The 21145-nt window shown below is 47.3% G+C and overlaps 1 protein-coding gene and 1 long non-coding RNA gene across 7 annotated transcripts in view; both read left to right on the plus strand.

The window, feature by feature from the left end:
• The window catches only part of LOC114484149 (uncharacterized), an 11964-nt gene extending 9665 nt beyond the window's left edge, over positions 1 to 2299 (plus strand). Inside the window, exons 3-4 of the long non-coding RNA XR_003676673.1 lie at positions 831 to 881; positions 1576 to 2299. This is a non-coding gene — a long non-coding RNA (uncharacterized lncRNA). The remainder of the gene's footprint in view (positions 1 to 830; positions 882 to 1575) is intronic.
• The window catches only part of GMDS (GDP-mannose 4,6-dehydratase), a 519944-nt gene that overhangs the window by 285252 nt on the left and 213547 nt on the right, over positions 1 to 21145 (plus strand). The gene's annotated exons all lie outside the window — the stretch shown is intronic.

The raw sequence follows: 21145 nt of genomic DNA on the forward strand, positions 1-21145 counted from the left end.
TATATATATTTTTTTTTTTTTTTTTTTTACGGTACGCGGGCCTCTCACTGTTGTGGCCTCTCCCGTTGCGGAGCACAGGCTCCGGATGCGCAGGCTCAGCGGCCACGGCTCACAGGCCCAGCCGCTCCGGGCCATGTGGGATCCTCCCGGACCGGGGCACGAACCCGTGTCCCCTGCATCGGCAGGTGGACTCTCAACCACTGCGCCACCAGGGAAGCCCTGTTTGGTTTTTTTTTTCATTGTTTAATGATTTTTTTAAAAGTTTGGTTTTACAAGTTTGATCGTCAAGCCCAAGGGCTTGGCTGCAAATTGGTTACAGTGTCGTGCGGGGTAGTTTATATATATACGATATATATAATATATAAAAATAAGTATATAGGGCTTTCCTGGTGGCACAGTGGTTGAGAGTCCGCCTGCCGATGCAGGGGACACGGGTTCGTGCCCCGATCCGGGAGGATCCCACATGCCGCGGAGCGGCTGGGCCCGTGTATATATATATATATATATGTATGTATATATATATGTATGTGTGTATATATATATATATGTACACGTATATATATAATATAAATATGTAACGTATATAATGTAGCTTTCCTTCATTGTTTCATCTCCTTATTCATATCCTCCATGTTTTGGATGTACGTCCAGGCTGATCACCTGTGTCACGGGTTCCATTTCTGCAGGAAAAACCTTCTTTTCCACCCTCTTTGGTCGCTTTGATTCCTCTATGCCTTCTTTTTCTCCTGCCTGTTTTTTAGTAGATGGATGTCTTCTCTACGGAGTACAGAAGAATATTCTTTTCTAAAATTTCTTCTTTTTCCATCTAGAGGATATACCTCAGGAATTACTTTACCTTTGGTTCATCTAAAAGTTTCAAGGTAACAGGATGTTCTTTTTTTTGTTTCTTTATCCTTGATTTCTACTATCATATCTCATCAACATGTATCCTTATTTCTAGTTTAATTTTTCTACTAAATAATGCTGTCTAGTCAGGGTGTAGATTTAACTGCTGATTTCAGTGTTCACCAGAAGACAGGCAGAGGCCTAGCCGTGGGTGGGCAGTGATTGAGATTTACAGCTGTATGTGGGGCATCGTTTCTGCTGCCGGAAGTTATCTTTGCTTCTGATGATCATCTGAATATATTAATGGAATTTGGTTGGAATTGGGAAAATGCTGAACCAATCGTATTGCTTCTACCTTTGCGTTGAAAGATGCTGCGTAAGTGCACGCTTTCTGACTCTCCTGGCAGAGACAGCAACTCTAGCAGCCGCTTGCACGTTCACTGAATGGCTAGGATCCAAACAGCGCATTTACAGGGCTGGGTAGAAGGAGGGTAATAAGTCGCACTTGAGCCCGGTACCGTTCTGAAGGCCTTCTTAAAACAGTAACATACTTGTGCAGGCTTTCCTTCCCTCCCCTCTCGCCGTCTCGCTCTGCCTTCCTGCCTGTGCCCACCTCCACTTAGAACACACAGCGTCACTCACCACTCTTCACATACGAGCAAATAACACACCGGTTGCTTGCTGAAGAGTAAAAGCAATCCACGGTCTCTCTCTTCCTGTTCACCACAGATGGGGAGAACAAGGTCATCTGTTCTTGAAGCAAAATGAGCAGTGCCCCCGAGCCCCTCCAGTCCAGAGCCACGGTCGACAGCATTGTCACCTGGAAAGGCTGAGCTGCCCAGGCCGGGAGGGACCAGCTGCCCCTCGGGACCCTCTCCGGTCTCCTGCACTGTGTCCAGATCAGAACTCACTACCTGAAGGTGGTGAGATGTCTTTTAAGAGATGTCTTGGAACCACAGTGCATTTCCAGACCAACCTGCAGAGGCGTCTGTCCTGCCCGTGGCCTGGTAGTTAGTGGATCATCTGTCAGGATGTTTACCTTCCAGTACTAGATTTTCTGCTGCTTAAACACAGAGAAGTAAAAAGGACAGAAAATCTATAGTGAAAAGAACTTGCCTGTTATTATCTCAATATAAAAACTGGGGTAACGTGCTAAGAAATAAGAATACATTTCTCTCTTCAAGGAGTAGTCTTTTATTTAACATAACAATGCCTGTATCAGCTCATAATTCTGAGGTCACCTTGCGTTTACTGACCCGGCCGGCTGGCTTCCTTAGCAGGTCAACACCCACACCATCCAGAGCTGCATCTCAACGATTTCTGAGGACTCTGAGCGGCTCTGCCGCCTGCCTGGGTGGACTTTCGAGATTGTTCCTCCTGCAGCCAAGTTGTCCTTCTCACCTAAATCTAAGTATTTGTCTGTGTTTTGCACCCACTATCTGTTTAAATAGAAAATCACCAGTAAATTATTTTCTTTTCCATGTTCATAACTAAATTTTAGAAATAATCCGTGAATTCTTTTGGCTCGCTCTTTATTCACAATTTTTAATAATAATTTATATAGGGAATATTTTTTGAATACTAGCATTTATTGCGACTTACCAGTTTTGCACTGGGGACCGATGACGCAGTGAATACGACACAGCCTCTGACTTCAGCGCGTCCCCCCTGTAGCAGAGCAGCAAGCTCCCTGAAAGCAGTCCCCATACCTGTTGGGGAGCGTGATGATGGCTCTGGCCCAGGAAAATGGAGAAAAGTGAGGGCTGCCTCAAACCCTCCTTCCTACCATTTGCTCTCTTGAGTGCATTTCTATTGGGAAAATACCCCTTTATTGGAGTCTTTTAAGTTTTATTTTTTTATTATTATTTTTTTTATTTATTTATTTTTTTAATTATTTTTTTATTTTTATTTTTATTTTTTTGTGGTATGCGGGCCTCCCTCTGCGGGGCGCGAACCCGGCTCCCCGCATCGGCACGCGGACGCGCAACCACTGCGCCACCAGGGAAGCCCCTAAGTTTTATTTTTAAGTGCTATTTTCCAAATATCTAATCATTGACCTGGTTCTCCACTAGATTGCACAGAAAGTACACTGGGTTCATTTATACTTCAGTTCCTATTTCTAGGGATTAAATAATACCTGTCCAGAGCATTGACATGTACAGGGATGGGCACTGTTCATTCCACGCTTGTCACCCTTCTGTAAACGTGACCGGTGGAAACGTTAGAGCCTAGACCCATGGGACTGCAAGTCAGCCGTCTGTGTGGACGCACTCCGGAGCACACCTGTAGAGCCAGGGGCTCCCCAGGGGGCGCGGGTTACAATTTTGAGGGTAAACACATCGCATCATCCCTTAGAACACCCATGGTTGTAACAATGGAAGGATGTCCCTGAGGTATTAACTAATGCAGATTGGTTTGCATAGCTGACTGGAGGACTTTCTCAAGAGATGATATTTCTCTGTGTAGTTACGCATGGCACCGCTGGACCAGGACGTAGCCAGTCACATGCTCAGGTGAGCTGGAGAATGCAGACAGGTGTGGCTGACCTCTAAATCCTGGACACTTGCCTCAAAGAGCATTTTGCTTCTAGATCTTATAAGTTGTATAAATTTACTCCCCAAAGGAAGCATCCCTCAAACAAGGTGACATTCCTCTACCCCTACCTCCTGAGATGCACACGGTAAAAGGCTGCCGGGCCAGGTGGCCAAGGAAACAGTGCACCTTCCAGGTTGGTCTTTAAATCTCTCCCGGTGTTTTTCAGTGGCCGTGTTGGCCGTGTCTGGATTGCTCTTATGTAGAGTGTCCCAGGTCTGAAGAGGGTGCCACCGCTTGGTGAGAACGTGCGCCTCCCATCCCTTCCCCGTTGAGGCCCCTTAACTTTTTCCGTCAGTGGTTCTGCTGACCGTCTGGTAATCCGCAGCAAACTGAGACCACTTTCCTGTGGGTCTGACCCTGAGACTTCAGGAACATTCTGTGACCTTGGGGGTTGGAAGTGACAGTTCCAGCAGCGCAGCATCTCTGAGGTGACCCTGCGGGGACTGCTGTCCATCAACCTGTGAGAAACTCTCTTCTGTTGTCCCCAGAAGGACGGGGACTCTGATACCGAATCGTAGCAGGAAGTGGTTTTACTTGGGCAGTTTAGCCATAACTGTTACCCGAGGAAGTTTTTCCTGCAAGGTCGCTCCTCCTGGCTTGCCCGCCAAGGGAAGAGGTAAAGGTGATCAGAGAACGCTGTACGTAGGAGAATTAATTATCTTATTTTTCAGACGGAAGGGGAGAGTTTTATTTCATGGTATATTCTAGGTAAAAGTTCATTGCAGAAACAAACAGAAATGTCCGTATCAATACCTGACGTTTGTGTCGTCTGTCAAGAGTTTTCAGAAAACGTTACCTCAGTTAATCAGTGCTCACGGTGGCACTGGGCAGTATGATTGTCCCCTGTTAGGTGAGGGAACGTCACATCACAGAAGTTCAGGAATTGCCTGAAAGCCCCCATGAACCTGGGTCTTCTGCCCCCAGCCCTTCCACCTTCTCCAGCCTCACCCCACAGCCTCCCAGGATCCTGGGCAGAGCTTTGTTTCCTTAACGAACCTTCACATTTATTTTCGGAGTCTGTTTATTGCATCATGAGGATTACATCCTTTGCTTAAAGATTAAGGATTATATAAATCAATAAATGATCTCTTTTACATTTCACTTCAAAGCTTTTTCCTTTCTTATCACCTTCAGCTCCTCAGCATAACCCCGAACGCAGGTCATATTTCTAGTGTTACCAACACTGAATTATCTTTTTGTTTAATGAAGATGCAATCCAGGATACATTATAAAAATATTTTAGTCATTTAATTAACACACACATGCACACAAAATCATTTTTCCTGCATATTTTAAAACATGAGATTAACAATCTTAATTCTTATTCTGAGCACATTTTACTTTGTCAAGTTTACTTTGGCATAATATTTGGCAAATAGAAATTGTGAAAATATTTGGCAATACTCCAAGATAAAAAACACATTGAGAACGTCTTGATATACAGCACTTCAGGGACTTTAGTTTTCAAGATTCCAGTCTTAAAATCTCTTTAGATTTCTAATCTACCTGTGTAATTCTGGTGTTTAACAGTTTTGAGATGATAATAGAGTGCCATGGGTTTTATTTTGTGTGCATGTGCGTGTTAATTAAATGACTAAAATATTTTTATAATGTATCCTGGATTGCATCTTCATTAAACAAAAAGATAATTCAGTGTTGGTAACACTAGAAATATGACCTGCGTTCGGGGTTATGCTGAGGAGCTGAAGGTGATAAGAAAGGAAAAAGCTTTGAAGTGAAATGTAAAAGAGATCATTTATTGATTTATATAATCCTTAATCTTTAAGCAAAGGATGTAATCCTCATGATGCAATAAACAGACTCCGAAAATAAATGTGAAGGTTCGTTAAGGAAACAAAGCTCTGCCCAGGATCCTGGGAGGCTGTGGGGTGAGGCTGGAGAAGGTGGAAGGGCTGGGGGCAGAAGACCCAGGTTCATGGGGGCTTTCAGGCAATTCCTGAACTTCTGTGATGTGACGTTCCCTCACCTAACAGGGGACAATCATACTGCCCAGTGCCACCGTGAGCACTGATTAACTGAGGTAACGTTTTCTGAAAACTCTTGACAGACGACACAAACGTCAGGTATTGATACGGACATTTCTGTTTGTTTCTGCAATGAACTTTTACCTAGAATATACCATGAAATAAAACTCTCCCCTTCCGTCTGAAAAATAAGATAATTAATTCTCCTACGTACAGCGTTCTCTGATCACCTTTACCTCTTCCCTTGGCGGGCAAGCCAGGAGGAGCGACCTTGCAGGAAAAACTTCCTCGGGTAACAGTTATGGCTAAACTGCCCAAGTAAAACCACTTCCTGCTACGATTCGGTATCAGAGTCCCCGTCCTTCTGGGGACAACAGAAGAGAGTTTCTCACAGGTTGATGGACAGCAGTCCCCGCAGGGTCACCTCAGAGATGCTGCGCTGCTGGAACTGTCACTTCCAACCCCCAAGGTCACAGAATGTTCCTGAAGTCTCAGGGTCAGACCCACAGGAAAGTGGTCTCAGTTTGCTGCGGATTACCAGACGGTCAGCAGAACCACTGACGGAAAAAGTTAAGGGGCCTCAACGGGGAAGGGATGGGAGGCGCACGTTCTCACCAAGCGGTGGCACCCACAACAGACCTGGGACACACTACATAAGAGCAAACCAGACACGGCCAACACGGCCACTGAAAAACACCGGGAGAGATTTAAAGACCAACCTGGAAGGTGCACTGTTTCCTTGGCCACCTGGCCCGGCAGCCTTTTACCGTGTGCATCTCAGGAGGTAGGGGTAGAGGAATGTCACCTTGTTTGAGGGATGCTTCCTTTGGGGAGTAAATTTATACAACTTATAAGATCTAGAAGCAAAATGCTCTTTGAGGCAAGTGTCCAGGATTTAGAGGTCAGCCACACCTGTCTGCATTCTCCAGCTCACCTGAGCATGTGACTGGCTACGTCCTGGTCCAGCGGTGCCATGCGTAACTACACAGAGAAATATCATCTCTTGAGAAAGTCCTCCAGTCAGCTATGCAAACCAATCTGCATTAGTTAATACCTCAGGGACATCCTTCCATTGTTACAACCATGGGTGTTCTAAGGGATGATGCGATGTGTTTACCCTCAAAATTGTAACCCGCGCCCCCTGGGGAGCCCCTGGCTCTACAGGTGTGCTCCGGAGTGCGTCCACACAGACGGCTGACTTGCAGTCCCATGGGTCTAGGCTCTAACGTTTCCACCGGTCACGTTTACAGAAGGGTGACAAGCGTGGAATGAACAGTGCCCATCCCTGTACATGTCAATGCTCTGGACAGGTATTATTTAATCCCTAGAAATAGGAACTGAAGTATAAATGAACCCAGTGTACTTTCTGTGCAATCTAGTGGAGAACCAGGTCAATGATTAGATATTTGGAAAATAGCACTTAAAAATAAAACTTAGGGGCTTCCCTGGTGGCGCAGTGGTTGCGCGTCCGCCTGCCGATGCGGGGAGCCGGGTTCGCGCCCCGGTCTGGGAGGATCCCACGTGCCGCGGAGCGGCTGGGCCCGTGTATTGGAGTCTTTTAAGTTTTATTTTTTTATTATTATTATTTTTATTTATTTTTTTTTTTTATTATTTATTTATTTTTATTTTTATTTTTTTGTGGTATGCGGGCCTCCCTCTGCTGCGGCCTCTCCCGTTGCGGAGCACAGGCTCCGGACGCACAGGCTCAGCGGCCATGGCCCACGGGCCCAGCCGCTCCGCGGCACGTGGGATCCTCCCAGACCGGGGCGCGAACCCGGCTCCCCGCATCGGCAGGCGGACGCGCAACCACTGCGCCACCAGGGAAGCCCCTAAGTTTTATTTTTAAGTGCTATTTTCCAAATATCTAATCATTGACCTGGTTCTCCACTAGATTGCACAGAAAGTACACTGGGTTCATTTATACTTCAGTTCCTATTTCTAGGGATTAAATAATACCTGTCCAGAGCATTGACATGTACAGGGATGGGCACTGTTCATTCCACGCTTGTCACCCTTCTGTAAACGTGACCGGTGGAAACGTTAGAGCCTAGACCCATGGGACTGCAAGTCAGCCGTCTGTGTGGACGCACTCCGGAGCACACCTGTAGAGCCAGGGGCTCCCCAGGGGGCGCGGGTTACAATTTTGAGGGTAAACACATCGCATCATCCCTTAGAACACCCATGGTTGTAACAATGGAAGGATGTCCCTGAGGTATTAACTAATGCAGATTGGTTTGCATAGCTGACTGGAGGACTTTCTCAAGAGATGATATTTCTCTGTGTAGTTACGCATGGCACCGCTGGACCAGGACGTAGCCAGTCACATGCTCAGGTGAGCTGGAGAATGCAGACAGGTGTGGCTGACCTCTAAATCCTGGACACTTGCCTCAAAGAGCATTTTGCTTCTAGATCTTATAAGTTGTATAAATTTACTCCCCAAAGGAAGCATCCCTCAAACAAGGTGACATTCCTCTACCCCTACCTCCTGAGATGCACACGGTAAAAGGCTGCCGGGCCAGGTGGCCAAGGAAACAGTGCACCTTCCAGGTTGGTCTTTAAATCTCTCCCGGTGTTTTTCAGTGGCCGTGTTGGCCGTGTCTGGATTGCTCTTATGTAGAGTGTCCCAGGTCTGAAGAGGGTGCCACCGCTTGGTGAGAACGTGCGCCTCCCATCCCTTCCCCGTTGAGGCCCCTTAACTTTTTCCGTCAGTGGTTCTGCTGACCGTCTGGTAATCCGCAGCAAACTGAGACCACTTTCCTGTGGGTCTGACCCTGAGACTTCAGGAACATTCTGTGACCTTGGGGGTTGGAAGTGACAGTTCCAGCAGCGCAGCATCTCTGAGGTGACCCTGCGGGGACTGCTGTCCATCAACCTGTGAGAAACTCTCTTCTGTTGTCCCCAGAAGGACGGGGACTCTGATACCGAATCGTAGCAGGAAGTGGTTTTACTTGGGCAGTTTAGCCATAACTGTTACCCGAGGAAGTTTTTCCTGCAAGGTCGCTCCTCCTGGCTTGCCCGCCAAGGGAAGAGGTAAAGGTGATCAGAGAACGCTGTACGTAGGAGAATTAATTATCTTATTTTTCAGACGGAAGGGGAGAGTTTTATTTCATGGTATATTCTAGGTAAAAGTTCATTGCAGAAACAAACAGAAATGTCCGTATCAATACCTGACGTTTGTGTCGTCTGTCAAGAGTTTTCAGAAAACGTTACCTCAGTTAATCAGTGCTCACGGTGGCACTGGGCAGTATGATTGTCCCCTGTTAGGTGAGGGAACGTCACATCACAGAAGTTCAGGAATTGCCTGAAAGCCCCCATGAACCTGGGTCTTCTGCCCCCAGCCCTTCCACCTTCTCCAGCCTCACCCCACAGCCTCCCAGGATCCTGGGCAGAGCTTTGTTTCCTTAACGAACCTTCACATTTATTTTCGGAGTCTGTTTATTGCATCATGAGGATTACATCCTTTGCTTAAAGATTAAGGATTATATAAATCAATAAATGATCTCTTTTACATTTCACTTCAAAGCTTTTTCCTTTCTTATCACCTTCAGCTCCTCAGCATAACCCCGAACGCAGGTCATATTTCTAGTGTTACCAACACTGAATTATCTTTTTGTTTAATGAAGATGCAATCCAGGATACATTATAAAAATATTTTAGTCATTTAATTAACACACACATGCACACAAAATCATTTTTCCTGCATATTTTAAAACATGAGATTAACAATCTTAATTCTTATTCTGAGCACATTTTACTTTGTCAAGTTTACTTTGGCATAATATTTGGCAAATAGAAATTGTGAAAATATTTGGCAATACTCCAAGATAAAAAACACATTGAGAACGTCTTGATATACAGCACTTCAGGGACTTTAGTTTTCAAGATTCCAGTCTTAAAATCTCTTTAGATTTCTAATCTACCTGTGTAATTCTGGTGTTTAACAGTTTTGAGATGATAATAGAGTGCCATGGGTTTTATTTTGTGTGCATGTGTGTGTTAATTAAATGACTAAAATATTTTTATAATGTATCATTTAGCATTTATATACTTAAAAGAATCTTTTTAATCCTAACAGAAATTGTGTTGGCACATACTTTTCCAGTCTTTGAGTGTGTGTATATATATTTATGTAGTATGTAAATGGAAAAAAGATTGAAAATAAAATATATTGGGTTAAATAAAAGTTATTCAAATATTGTCTATAAAATCTGAATCATAAACATCAAGATTGATGTTCTTTTACATTAGTTCAAATTCATTAATTTGAAAGAGTTTTTTTGGAATAGAACTTTTTTGGATATTCTTCCAGTATTTTACAGTTTTGTATTCTTTTTATTTTGAATTATACATGCCCAGGAATAGGTAACCTCAAATATGAGGCCGTCCCATATTTTCCAAAGGGAAGAAACAAAAAAGACTCTGAGCCAACCGAATATTTAAACCTTAAGGAATGTGGCCAAAATGGTTAAGTGACTAAATAAATATTTAATTTGCTAAATTAAGTACATATTCATATTTTAAATAACATTAGGATACTTGGAAATATTGGAATTTTTCTTCTTGCATTTTATAAAACAGTTTTATCTAATATCCTCAAACGCGCCTCTGGCATCTTTTCGAGTTGTCGTTTTCCCAGAGTCCCTCGCTCCGCCCAGGGCTCTGAATCCACTGCTGGTCCCACTAGGGCACATCCATCCCAAGGGACCTCGGCCCCTGGTGGGAGAACGTGCTGCTGCTTCCTTCATGGCGCGGACAGGCCGTCGTGCTCCCCACCCAAAAGTCTGGCTTTCTAAAGGGATAGAATTCTATGTCTGCACTGACTCGAACACTTAGAATCGTGAGGTCATGCTCACAATAAGTACAGCTCATTTTTTTACCTCTTTTTTAAACAGATTCTTTCACGTGACCCCTTGAATCGTGGAAACTGGGACTGATTGATGTTATTTCAAACGAGTGTGTCTTCCCTCTCGCCCTGCCACCCCGCCATGGTACTTAGTTGTTCAAAACAGTATAATTGAGAGGCTGCCCGTGGTCCCCAGTCCTCTGTCAGGACTTGGATAGAAGGTGCACTGGGAGGGAGGGTCGGCGTTTAAACCACACTGTGGAAGAGACGTCCACGTCTTTCTGTGTCGCCTCTCAAATTTCACGTTTCTTCCATCAGCTTTTGCATATAAGCAAGGTAATAAACTTGAAATTCCATCAGGCCAGAGTGAAACACTCGAGGCGGGAACAGAGTGACTGCTGCCACTGGTGGCCCGGAGGCTGGGCGGTAGTGCTGTCCCCGGGGGACATTGCGGGACGAGCCCCGTGATAGACGGCGGTCCCCTCCTGGGCCGCCGCCTCTCACAAGCTGTGCTGCTGTGGCCCTGGGGGACCCGGAAGCGCAGCCGCTGGTGGTTTCATGCAGAAGGTGAGGGGTGGGCAGGGGTGGGCCCCCGGGTGTGGCTGGACGCTCGCCTCTCCCTCCCAGCAAGGGGCCTGGGCGGGGGTTGGTTGGCTGCTGTCACCAGCTCCTCCCACCCACCCAGCTGGCCTTGCCGAGGCACCCGACACCCCTAGAAAAGGGCTGGGATCGTTACCACTTACAAACACGCAAGCGCTTGGGTTCGGGCCTCTCAGCTGCCAGGCAGGTGTCTCAGGCCGGGTCTCTCGCCCTCCTCTGCCCCGGTGCCGCCCGGGTGCCGAGGCTCGAAACCCGGGTGTGCCCGTCTCCAGAGACACCGCGGCCCTGCTGTCAGAGCCGTCGCCCCAGATTCCCTTCTCCCCCGAGCAGTGGGGCCCTGGCCTCGAGCTGTCCCCAAGGCGGGGCGGCCGTGCCCCCAGCCCGAGTGACAGCCGCCTGAAGGGCCAGTGCTGGGAGGAGGTGGAAGTGCACGACGCCGAGTGGCACGCACGCCCGCCTGGCGTCCCTGGGGCTCACCTCGAGACCCTCCTCATCCCCATAGCACCCCCGTTGCCTCCCCCGACAGCCTGGAAGGTGGGTTCTCACCGTCACGTTGCCTCTGTAAAGTACAGGGACAGAGCGGGAAGGGCCGCTCGTCGGGCGTCCCCGGGCTGCCCCTGGCTGTCTGAGTTTTCTGTCTTTCCTCGCCTGTGGAATAACTCGCCCAGACCCAGAAAAGTGTGGGGTTCCAGCGGTTCCCAGAGCCCGGGTCTGCGGCGCCAGCACCGAGATGCTGACGCAGCCCAGCCCCCGCTGAAGACACGTAAACAGCTGGGGAGGGGCGGCCGCGGAGGCCAGTGTAACAGAATCGGCCGCCAGCTTCTCGGCTGCCATATGTGCTGTGTAATGCTTGTCATCTCCAGTGAGTCATTAAAAGGTTCCCCTTAATGGGGCTTTGAAGTGCCGGGCCGCTTGAGCGCTTCCATAAATTCCACAAACAGCCCTCTGACTGCGCTAGCTAATTGCTTGCTCTTTGACTTATTAGGATCAACTGAGTTAAATAATTTGTCACATGTGTGGCTCGTAATAAATAATGTGACCAGCCGGTTTGTGAGCTGTTTGGGTGATATATTGTACCCCTTTTGGATGTTGTCACACGTAGCTAGCAAATGGGGGCCGTTTCATCCAAAGGGCTATCTTTTCCCTGCAAAGAGAGTAAGTTCTGACAGAGCAATTGGGGAAAAGAATTTAGAAGAGTCTAGTTACAAACAAATGTGTTCATTTCTACTTCAGCCTTTCCGCGAAGGATTAATCATCATTTTTCTTGGTTATTAGGCATATATATCACACATCATGCAAGTCATAGGCAAAAGAATAGAAATAGTAAGTATTGAATTGTTATCGTTAATATGGATTGAGCTATTACAGTTAAAATATCATCTGACCCCCTTGTGGGAAGGAAGCTGTCCCTGCTGGTAGCCTGGTGGGCGTCCTCTGTCCCCTCAGCACTGCATTCGGGCCACGTCGGTGCCGTGGGCGTGGAGGTGTGTCCACGGGTAAAGACAGAGGACAGTAAGGGCAGGAGATAGTACATGGGCCAGGGAGAGATTCATTTGTAAAAAGGGATCTGGGAACCTGACTGTCCAGTCGTAGGAGGGAGCGTGCTTTGCTTGCACTTAAGAGTTCATACTTCATTTGCCCGGGAAACAGTCTGGAGCCCAGAGATGCTCCCACGTCACCAGAAGCACAATATTCCAGCACCTCTGGGTTCCTTGGCTTTGAGATCAATATCGTGTATTCACATTCAGAAAAGAAAACAAAAAAGAAAAAGAAAAAAGGGCGAGTTTCTTGCCATGATGTTAATCTTTTTTTTTCCTTAAAATTTTTTGATTTATTTATATTTTATTTTTGGCTGCGTTGGGTCTTTGTTGCTGCACACTGGCTCTCTCTCGTTGCGGAGCACGGGCTTCAGTAGCTGTGGCTCGCGGGCTCGAGGCGCACGGGCTTCAGTAGCTGTGGCTCGCGGGCTCGAGGCGCACGGGCTTCAGTAGCTGTGGCTCGCGGGCTCGAGGCGCACGGGCTTCAGTAGCCGTGGCTCGCGGGCTCGAGGCGCACGGGCTTCAGTAGCCGTGGCTCGCGGGCTCGAGGCGCACGGGCTTCAGTAGCCGTGGCTCGCGGGCTCGAGGCGCACGGGCTTCAGTAGCCGTGGCTCGCGGGCTCGAGGCGCACGGGCTTCAGTAGCCGTGGCTCGCGGGCTCGAGGCGCACGGGCTTCAGTAGCCGTGGCTCGCGGGCTCGAGGCGCACGGGCTTCAGTAGCCGTGGCTCGCGGGCTCGAGGCGCACGGGCTTCAGTAGCCGTGGCTCGCGGGCTCGAGGCGCACGGGCTTCAGTAGCCGTGGCTCGCGGGCTCGAGGCGCACGGGCTTCAGTAGCCGTGGCTCGCGGGCTCGAGGCGCACGGGCTTCGGACCAAGGCGCGAACCCGTGTCCCCTGCGTTGGCAGGCGGATTCTTAACCACTGCGCCACTAGGGAAGTCCCGTGATGTTAATCTTAGTATGGACTATGTTCATGCAGAAAGTATTATGTGACTTATAAGGAAAGAATTGAGCTGTTTGTAACTTTTTAAAAAATCCTTACAAGAATACATCATAATTGTCTCTCCTTATTATTAGCAATGGCAGCTTCATACAGCAATTTTATTTTATTAGCATGGAACAGATAAATCTGAAGTGAAGGTAGTTATGCTTTTCTTTTGTAGATTAGTGCTTTCAGAATTTCACGAAGTATTTCCGGAACAAAAAGGGACAGGAGAAGTCCAGCTCACCAGGGCTTGCTTTCAGCTTTTCATTTCATGGAATGTCATTTATAATTTATTTATTTGTCTGTGCTCCCCGAAGCACTCAACTGAAATAATAATGGCTTTAACTAACACTTTTATGGCAATTTAAAAAATTAAAATACTGCATTCTCTGTATGTGCTACTTCAGAATTAATGTTCTCGTGCTGTTTTCTCGAATGACCTATTCTTTCTCTGTCTTTGAATATATTTACTTAGGGTTTTAATATATCTCTATGCTTGCACATTATCACTGAGACAACAGGCAATAAAAATGCCAGAAAGTCTCAAACAGTGAGGCCAAGAAGTCAGGAGCAGGCCCCAGCTGGAGGGTTTCCCGCCTGTGCCCTGGCCGGCCCTTTCTCAGCCCACAGCACTCGGGCGTCTCGTCTGGATGTTCACAGCGTAGTTAGATAACAATAACGTCTGAGCGTGCAGGGGGTGGGCGGCGGTGGTCGGTAGGGAGGGGCGCCGATGGCTGTGTGCAGTTTGGAGGACACGAGGGGAAGCCACCCAAGCCTGGATGTGTTTCGTCTGTGGCCGGGGGATGCCGTGCACCCAGCACCTGGGGCAGGTGGCACTCAGCCCCGGGGCCTGTGTGCATTTGTTTGCTTACAGAAATCAGTTACTCGGTCAAATTTATCATGTCTGCCGTCTATGAGAAGTGATATCAAGACAAATAAAGCTAATCATATGGCTTCATGCAACTAATAGTGTGTTTTGTGTACTACTCCTAAATGACTTTTTAAGCTTCATAGGTGTGTCTTGGGTGTAGCGACAGTAAGCGTTCTGTTAAGCATAGTATGTGGGCAGAAGAGTGTTTAAAGGTGTTTATCTCCCAGGTGACCAGCACTGTAGCGCGCTTCCTCCTCTGAAAAGACCGAGTGTGCTGAGGCGGGGTGCACCCGGCCCATCCGAGGCCTCCACCTCGCGGGCAGGAGCCTCGGTGATGGTTTGGCCTGGAGCGGCGCAGCCGTGCTCCGGACATGCGCGGGGGCTGTTTGGGGGAGGGGAGAGAGAGCGGGGCTGCAGACTGATGGGCACGTGTTCGCCTTCTGCGAGTCAAGGGCATGATGGGCCTGCAAGTCTGAGCTGGACGATGCGCCGTTCTTTGAGCTTCCCGATCGGGGGCGGTGGGAGGCCTGTCCTGGCTTCCTCACGGTCCAGCGACACAGCAGGGACCACAAAGCACACTTCTTCCTGAAGCCGGTCACAGCAGTCCCACGGTTGTCACCCGGCACCAGAGCAGGAGCGACTGGGAGAAACCAGCACCGATTTCTCCACTTACTCCCTCAAGCTGGAGACGTCAGCGCAGGTGCTTGAGCGGCCTGTGCGCAGAAGCCGCCTGTCACGGCCTTGTCCCTGCTTTGCCCATGGCACAGGCACCGTGTGACCTGCTCCTCCTACAGTGAGAGGGCGGCCCCTCCCTCTGGGGCGGCAGGCACGGTCGGAGACCCCCTCTGCCTGCAGCCCCCCGCCCTGGTAGCGTCACCTCCTCCGGGGACACAGGCCGCCTCCCCTTTCTGGGGTGGGGGGGAATGTCCCGAGGAGCCAGCCTACAGGGCTTATGACAGTCGCTCCCAGGAGGAGGGCCGGGCCGTGTTTGGGGGCGACCGCTCCTGTCCTTACCAGGCGTCCTCCAGAGTGACGGGGAGAGAGCCCACCCAATGCCCCGGGACAGAATTGCCTCTTTCCTGAACGGCGCTCCAAATGGTGGGTTCTGTGGGCTCTTCCTGCGGACCCTCAGTGCTTTCTTTTCTGCCTATAAACATTTCCATTCACTTTCTTCCCCTGCTAGTAAGATAGTCCTGGGATTTTCAGTTCCTAACAATGTCAGAGACGTTCCTGGGTAAACACCTAATGGCCGGGGCCGGGGCCCGGATGGCCAGTTCAGGACACCCACGTACCCCACCTGCAAGGTCTGCGCAGCCCTCCAGCTTCTGCCAAGAGCAAAGAGAGTCTGAAATCATTGCTGCGAAAAGAAAGCCCCCTGCCCGGCTCTTCTCTGCAGCCTCGGGTTAGCTGGCCGAGGAGCGCGCTCCTGAACCACGTGTGCCTGCACTGGGCTCATCTCTGTGGGCCTTTGCCTTCTCTTAGGGTGCCCTTAAAACACAAGGGACAGAAACCAGAGGAACACCTGAGCATCTTCAGAGGCACCTTTGCAGACATTCCCGGTTGTGCCGTGCCAGAGCAGAGCATCCTGGGAACTGCGCCGCCCGGGCCCCTCCTGGCGGCAGCTGCCCATCTGCTGGGGACCGAGAGGGGCCCGACGTCCGTCCCGCTTTCACGACGTGGTGTCAGATCCCTTTCTCAATATCTCCTTCTCGTGTTATTGTTTCAGTTGTGGGTATTCACATTGCAAGATGTCCTTAAATCACTTTTGGAAGGAAAGCGCGTGTGAATTATGAGTCATTAATTTTAAGCGAACATTTTAAATTTAAAATATTCGTAGGGAATCGACTCTTGATTCCTCGTTTTCCCCAATTTTATTGAGATGTCCTTGACGCACAGCCCTGTGTAAGTTTGAAGTATGCAGTGCGATGACCTGATCACATCCATTGTGAGATGAGCACCCCAGAAAGTTAGCGCCCGTCATGTCACATAGGTACCAGGGAAGGTTTTCTTTCCCTGTGGTGAAAACTTCCGGGATCTGCTCTCTTAGCAGCTTCCAGATGTGCCACCTAGCCCTGTTGCCTGTAGTCACTGTGCTGTGCCTCGCCTCCCAGTACTTATGTATCTTGTCCTCGAGGTTTGTACCTTCGTACTCCTGACTCCCGGTAACACACAATTACTGCTTTCTAAGATTCTGGTTACAGAGCTGCTTTCTTGGATATTAAGTATCTAGATACACAGTCTATGTCATATATTCCCGTACATTCTACAGCTACTCAACACCTACTTAACAACCTTTGTAGCAGAGGGTCTGGAAAGAACCCTCAACTAAAGTCAGAGATTTAGGAATGGCCCCCAGCTCTGTCCCATGTGACACCTCTGAGATAAACTTCATCATCTGTAAAATTCTTGAGCTCAAAGAGCCTTTCAGACTCTTAAATGAAGGAAGGGGTGTAAAAATGCCCACCTCGGTGCTCTGCAAAGCCGTGTTCTCAGTTTCCTCCATCGTCCTTGTCCCCTGGGGTTGAGGCGGTCTCGTGACGGGAAGGCGCTCAGTCTATGACACCAAGTGCTTCAGCCCAGATCCCCATTTGCCACTCTCCGCTCATCTGTATACTCACCCCATCAACACAGGGAAGTGTTTCCCAGGTGACCTGGTTACCCACCTAGCATAGACTAGTGAGGACATTTATGGGTGACCAGCTCCTGATTGCAGAAGAGCTATTGGGAGATAAGGTGAGCTTTCGGGACCCTGCGCTCCTAGAGCGCCTCACTGGAGAGAAAACACCTATAATAACAGGATGTTTCTTCCACCTCCGGACATTGTGCCTTCCCTTGTCAGGGCTCCTGAACGTGGGTTTTCTTTTAGTTCCACCTCTCAGCCAATTTTAACTTTTATTCCGGTTTGTTTTCTCAGAATTTTCTTTTGATTTACTGACTTATTTTTATTAAACATCTTTAAGTCATACTTATGAATAATTCAAAGTTACTCAAGCAATAAAGGGAAATTTCCTCTTACACCTTTATCTGTATCTAAGATGCGTGTCCACTTGTTTCTAAGGATCTTTGTGGTGGAGACCTTCTCATATAATAATTAGGGAAGGTTTTGAGGTTTCCGTTTTTAGGCTGAGTGGGCCTTAGGATGTAAAGTGTTCTGGTGGTCTGAGTGCACAGAGTTGTGTTGTAAAATCCAGATGGATGGATTCTAGATTTGTCAAAATTATTTCTGTCTGTATTTGCCCACAAACCCTATCAAACAGATCTGTCAGACGTAACCTTACTGTTACCTCTTAAGACTCGTGCCTAATTGCTTGTATTACCCTATAATAGCATACATAAGATATGTCTTCATTAACATTTCAGAGAGGAAAAAAACTTTCCTTTGTAGAAAACCTGTAAGGCTTATTTTATGATGCTGATTGAACCACTGTTTTAAAGTCTCCCTTAGTTTGACTGTGTTAGCATATGCCCTTTAAAAATGCAATGTGTGGGTATTTCAACTTTAAAAATTGTTACAACTTATGCTTTTGAGTTCAAAGTCATTTTTCCATGTATTAAAGAATTCACCTGAATTAAAATCATCAGAAGGAAACACATAGACTCTGTAAAATTATTGTAAGTAAATTGAGAAACATGGCTGAATATATCCATGCGACTTGTCCGAAGCAGAGTTTCGCAGAAACTGAAGGACAACACTGATGCTTTGTTAACTGTTTTTTTTGGGGGGTGGTGCTAATTCAAAAGTTACCGAAACTATTAATGTATTGTAAACCAAAAAATGCATTTCTGTTATCATCCTGTGAGTTTGCTGTGCTGGGTGGTTTTTCTTCCTGGAAAGGCCCCGAGGAGGCCGTCCTGCCAGGGCAGCAGAGCGGCTGCCTGAGTCCCCAGCCTGCGGCCCCAGCTCCCAACCAGACACCTCCCAGCTCTGCCTTTTCTAGAGTTAGGAATAAAACCCGTGTATTGTAGAGAACGATTTTAAAAAGCTCTCAGATGTGTTCCTCGCTGTGATCTCGGCAGGTTTTATTGTTGAACTTCAAGAGGCCAGTCCAAGTGGCCGTGGACTTGCTGGCCTGGTGGCTGAGGCCTGCCCTTCACTGAAAACTGCGTCCTCCTCGCGCCCGATGACCTGCCTTCTGCACGGCCCGCGGTAGCTCCAAGCACTTAACATTTTTAAGCCTCTTTTCCCGTCTGTAATGTAAACTCTGTGAAGCTCCAGCTTTTTGAAAGCGCTTCCCCTGCACTGATTGAGCTCGCACAATAAACCCTTTGTTCCCGGCCAGATTGCCCATTCATATATGTGTATCCACACTTGCACTGTCTAATATTTGTCTGGTCTGGAGCAAGCACTCATCGTTAATTACTGCATAGACATTTTGAACAGGTGTGGAAGCACTGCACTCCCCCAAGTGCAGGCTCTTCTCCGGGCTGCCAGGCAGCACCGGCCGAGGCATGAACTTGAGGTGCAGGCGGAGGGGCGGTGGGTAGAGGGCAAAGAAATGCCCAATGCCACATGAATCAGAAATTTCCAGGTATACGTTATGCGCCACCATAACATCCTTTACCGCAGTCTGCGTGCCAGGAGTGGAGCGCGGGTAGTTTCTAGCAGAAAGGTGTGTTTTTCTGTGTGAGTGGGGATGGGGGGGGGGAGGGGCTGTGTGTAACCCCGCATTTTTCTCCTTCCCGGGGATTGCTTACCCTCGGCCGCCTTTCTTGGGGCTGTGGTGTGAGCAGATATAAAGCAGCATTTTTCTCACTGCCTCTGGAAACAATGGGGGCTCTGTTAGCAGGAGCCGGGCCTCTGCAGACGGCCTTGCCGGCTACAGGGCTGGTGGAGCCCAGGTTCAAAGCCGTCAGCCTCCGAGTGCTTTAATTCAGCATTATTTTTGCTGCTCTAACCTTGTTTTTTTTTCTTTTTACATAAACTTTCTGAGGCCTCCTTGTTTGGTTGGGAACCGAGCAGTGACTTTTTCTAATTAGATTAAAGTTAATCAAATGAAGACTTGGATATTTTTTAATGTCATTTAATCTCCTTCTCCTCCTCTTCCCCCATGGATTTTATCACCTTAGCTCAATTTGTTGCAAAATTTCACCTCATTTTTGCCTAGTCTCAGGTTTTTGAGTTTGGAAAAATGGAGGACAACAGGCATTTTCGGGCATCTCTGTTTTTCTTGGAAATAAACACAAATCAGTTGTGCGTTTGCTACATTTTACAGAGCTGTTGTCCTCTCTGCTACTACTCTTTTGACTATTGCAAATCTACCAGGTTGAAGAAGTGAGAGAGGAGATATAAAATAAAAGTTTCTGTGATCAAGGACAAAACCGGGAAGAAAGGTTATAAAGAAACTTAGTTGAGAAATATTTCTTACAGAAAGCAATTGATGTCTGAAGTGAGGGCCGCTGAAGTTAGGATACTTCAGTCGGTTTAGATGATAACGCTATGAAGAGGGACCCAGTGAACACAGATGGTGGAGTTTCTATGCTCCAGCAATAAAAATGTAAACATTCTTTCTTGTTGAGTCCAGGTTTATATCCTCTGTGATATGTTTTGCAAATGAACTTTGAAAACAAGGCAAAAATAGTTCTTAAGTCAGACATTGTTGTAAACTCTAGAATCCATATGAAATTGGACTTTATTTAGAAGAATCTCTCTGTCTTCTGGTGGCAGGGGCGAGGCAGCAGAGTGGGGGACGCTGCGGGGTTGCCGCTTAGCTGGAGTTTGACAAGCATCCTTTCTGCTCGGACGAGGGGTCGGGTTTCCAGTGTGTCGAGCTGAAGGCCATGGGGTGGTGTACGGAGGGGCCTGGTTCTGATTTTTAAGTGGTGTTAAGAAGGTCAGGGTTCACATTTTTTCCATTTTATCCTGAGTTCATCACCAGCAGATCTACCTTTGCCACATGTAGTAAACACTCCTAAATGGATGAAGACCCGGAATGGGGATCGTAGGGCTGTGCCCACCCCCCGCTACACGCTCATGTCCACTGTGTAAGGAGAAAAATCCGTGTCGCCACAGACTGACCCATGGCTTCGTAGCTTTGCCCAGTTGTCTGATCATTAAAATCTTCTTATTTGCAGTAAAAATAAATAATTTACTATTTCTAATCTTAGAAAATAAGAGTGGAATGCTACTTTATTAATTCATCGTTTTTCCTTTGTCACGGTTCTTTAAATTTATACTTCTATTTTTAAAAATGCTGTTAGGAGCTACATTATGTAGATACATTGTAGTGAAACTCCGTATCTTTTTTTCCTAATACAGAGGTTAACTATAGCTTCCCAAATCCCTGCTTTGAAAGATTAATCAAAGTGCCATTCCTAGGCAGTAAGACCAATGAATAAGAAAAGTTTTATAAATAACTTTTTCATATCTACGTGTTTTATCTTCTCCGGATTGTTTTTGAACTGATAATAAACTAGGGAACATAGTTCTTATTTTTGTAAAAAGTGACTTAAAAATTTTTTTATAAATAAAATGTTATGACCTGCCTCTCTCAGATGATTTAATCTTATCAGTTGAAAATGACCACTCTTTTCCTGTTGGTTTATTGGCCAATTTGTTTGAAATTGGTTAATGTCTTTTTAAGGCTACACACTAGAAAATATGTTACCCAACTTGTTTTTTATTTTTTCTTAACTTTAAAGGTTGGTGATTTGTGAAGTTCTTACAGGACACAGATATGAAGGGAGTCACATGCATGTGACATGTTTGCATTTTATTGATAAGTGTGTGCTTTACAGTAATGCCAAAGGTAGAGGGATTTATACATTGTCCACCTTCTGTGCTGTTTAGAGGTACACGTGCTGGTGTCCTCACTACATGAGCTGAAGCAAAGGTGAGCACGTCTAAATCTTTACTTAGGGAGGATTTTAATGTATACGACATTTTAAA

Source organism: Physeter macrocephalus, chromosome 18 (assembly GCF_002837175.3).
Source record: "Physeter macrocephalus isolate SW-GA chromosome 18, ASM283717v5, whole genome shotgun sequence".
Taxonomy (NCBI): domain Eukaryota; kingdom Metazoa; phylum Chordata; class Mammalia; order Artiodactyla; family Physeteridae; genus Physeter; species Physeter macrocephalus.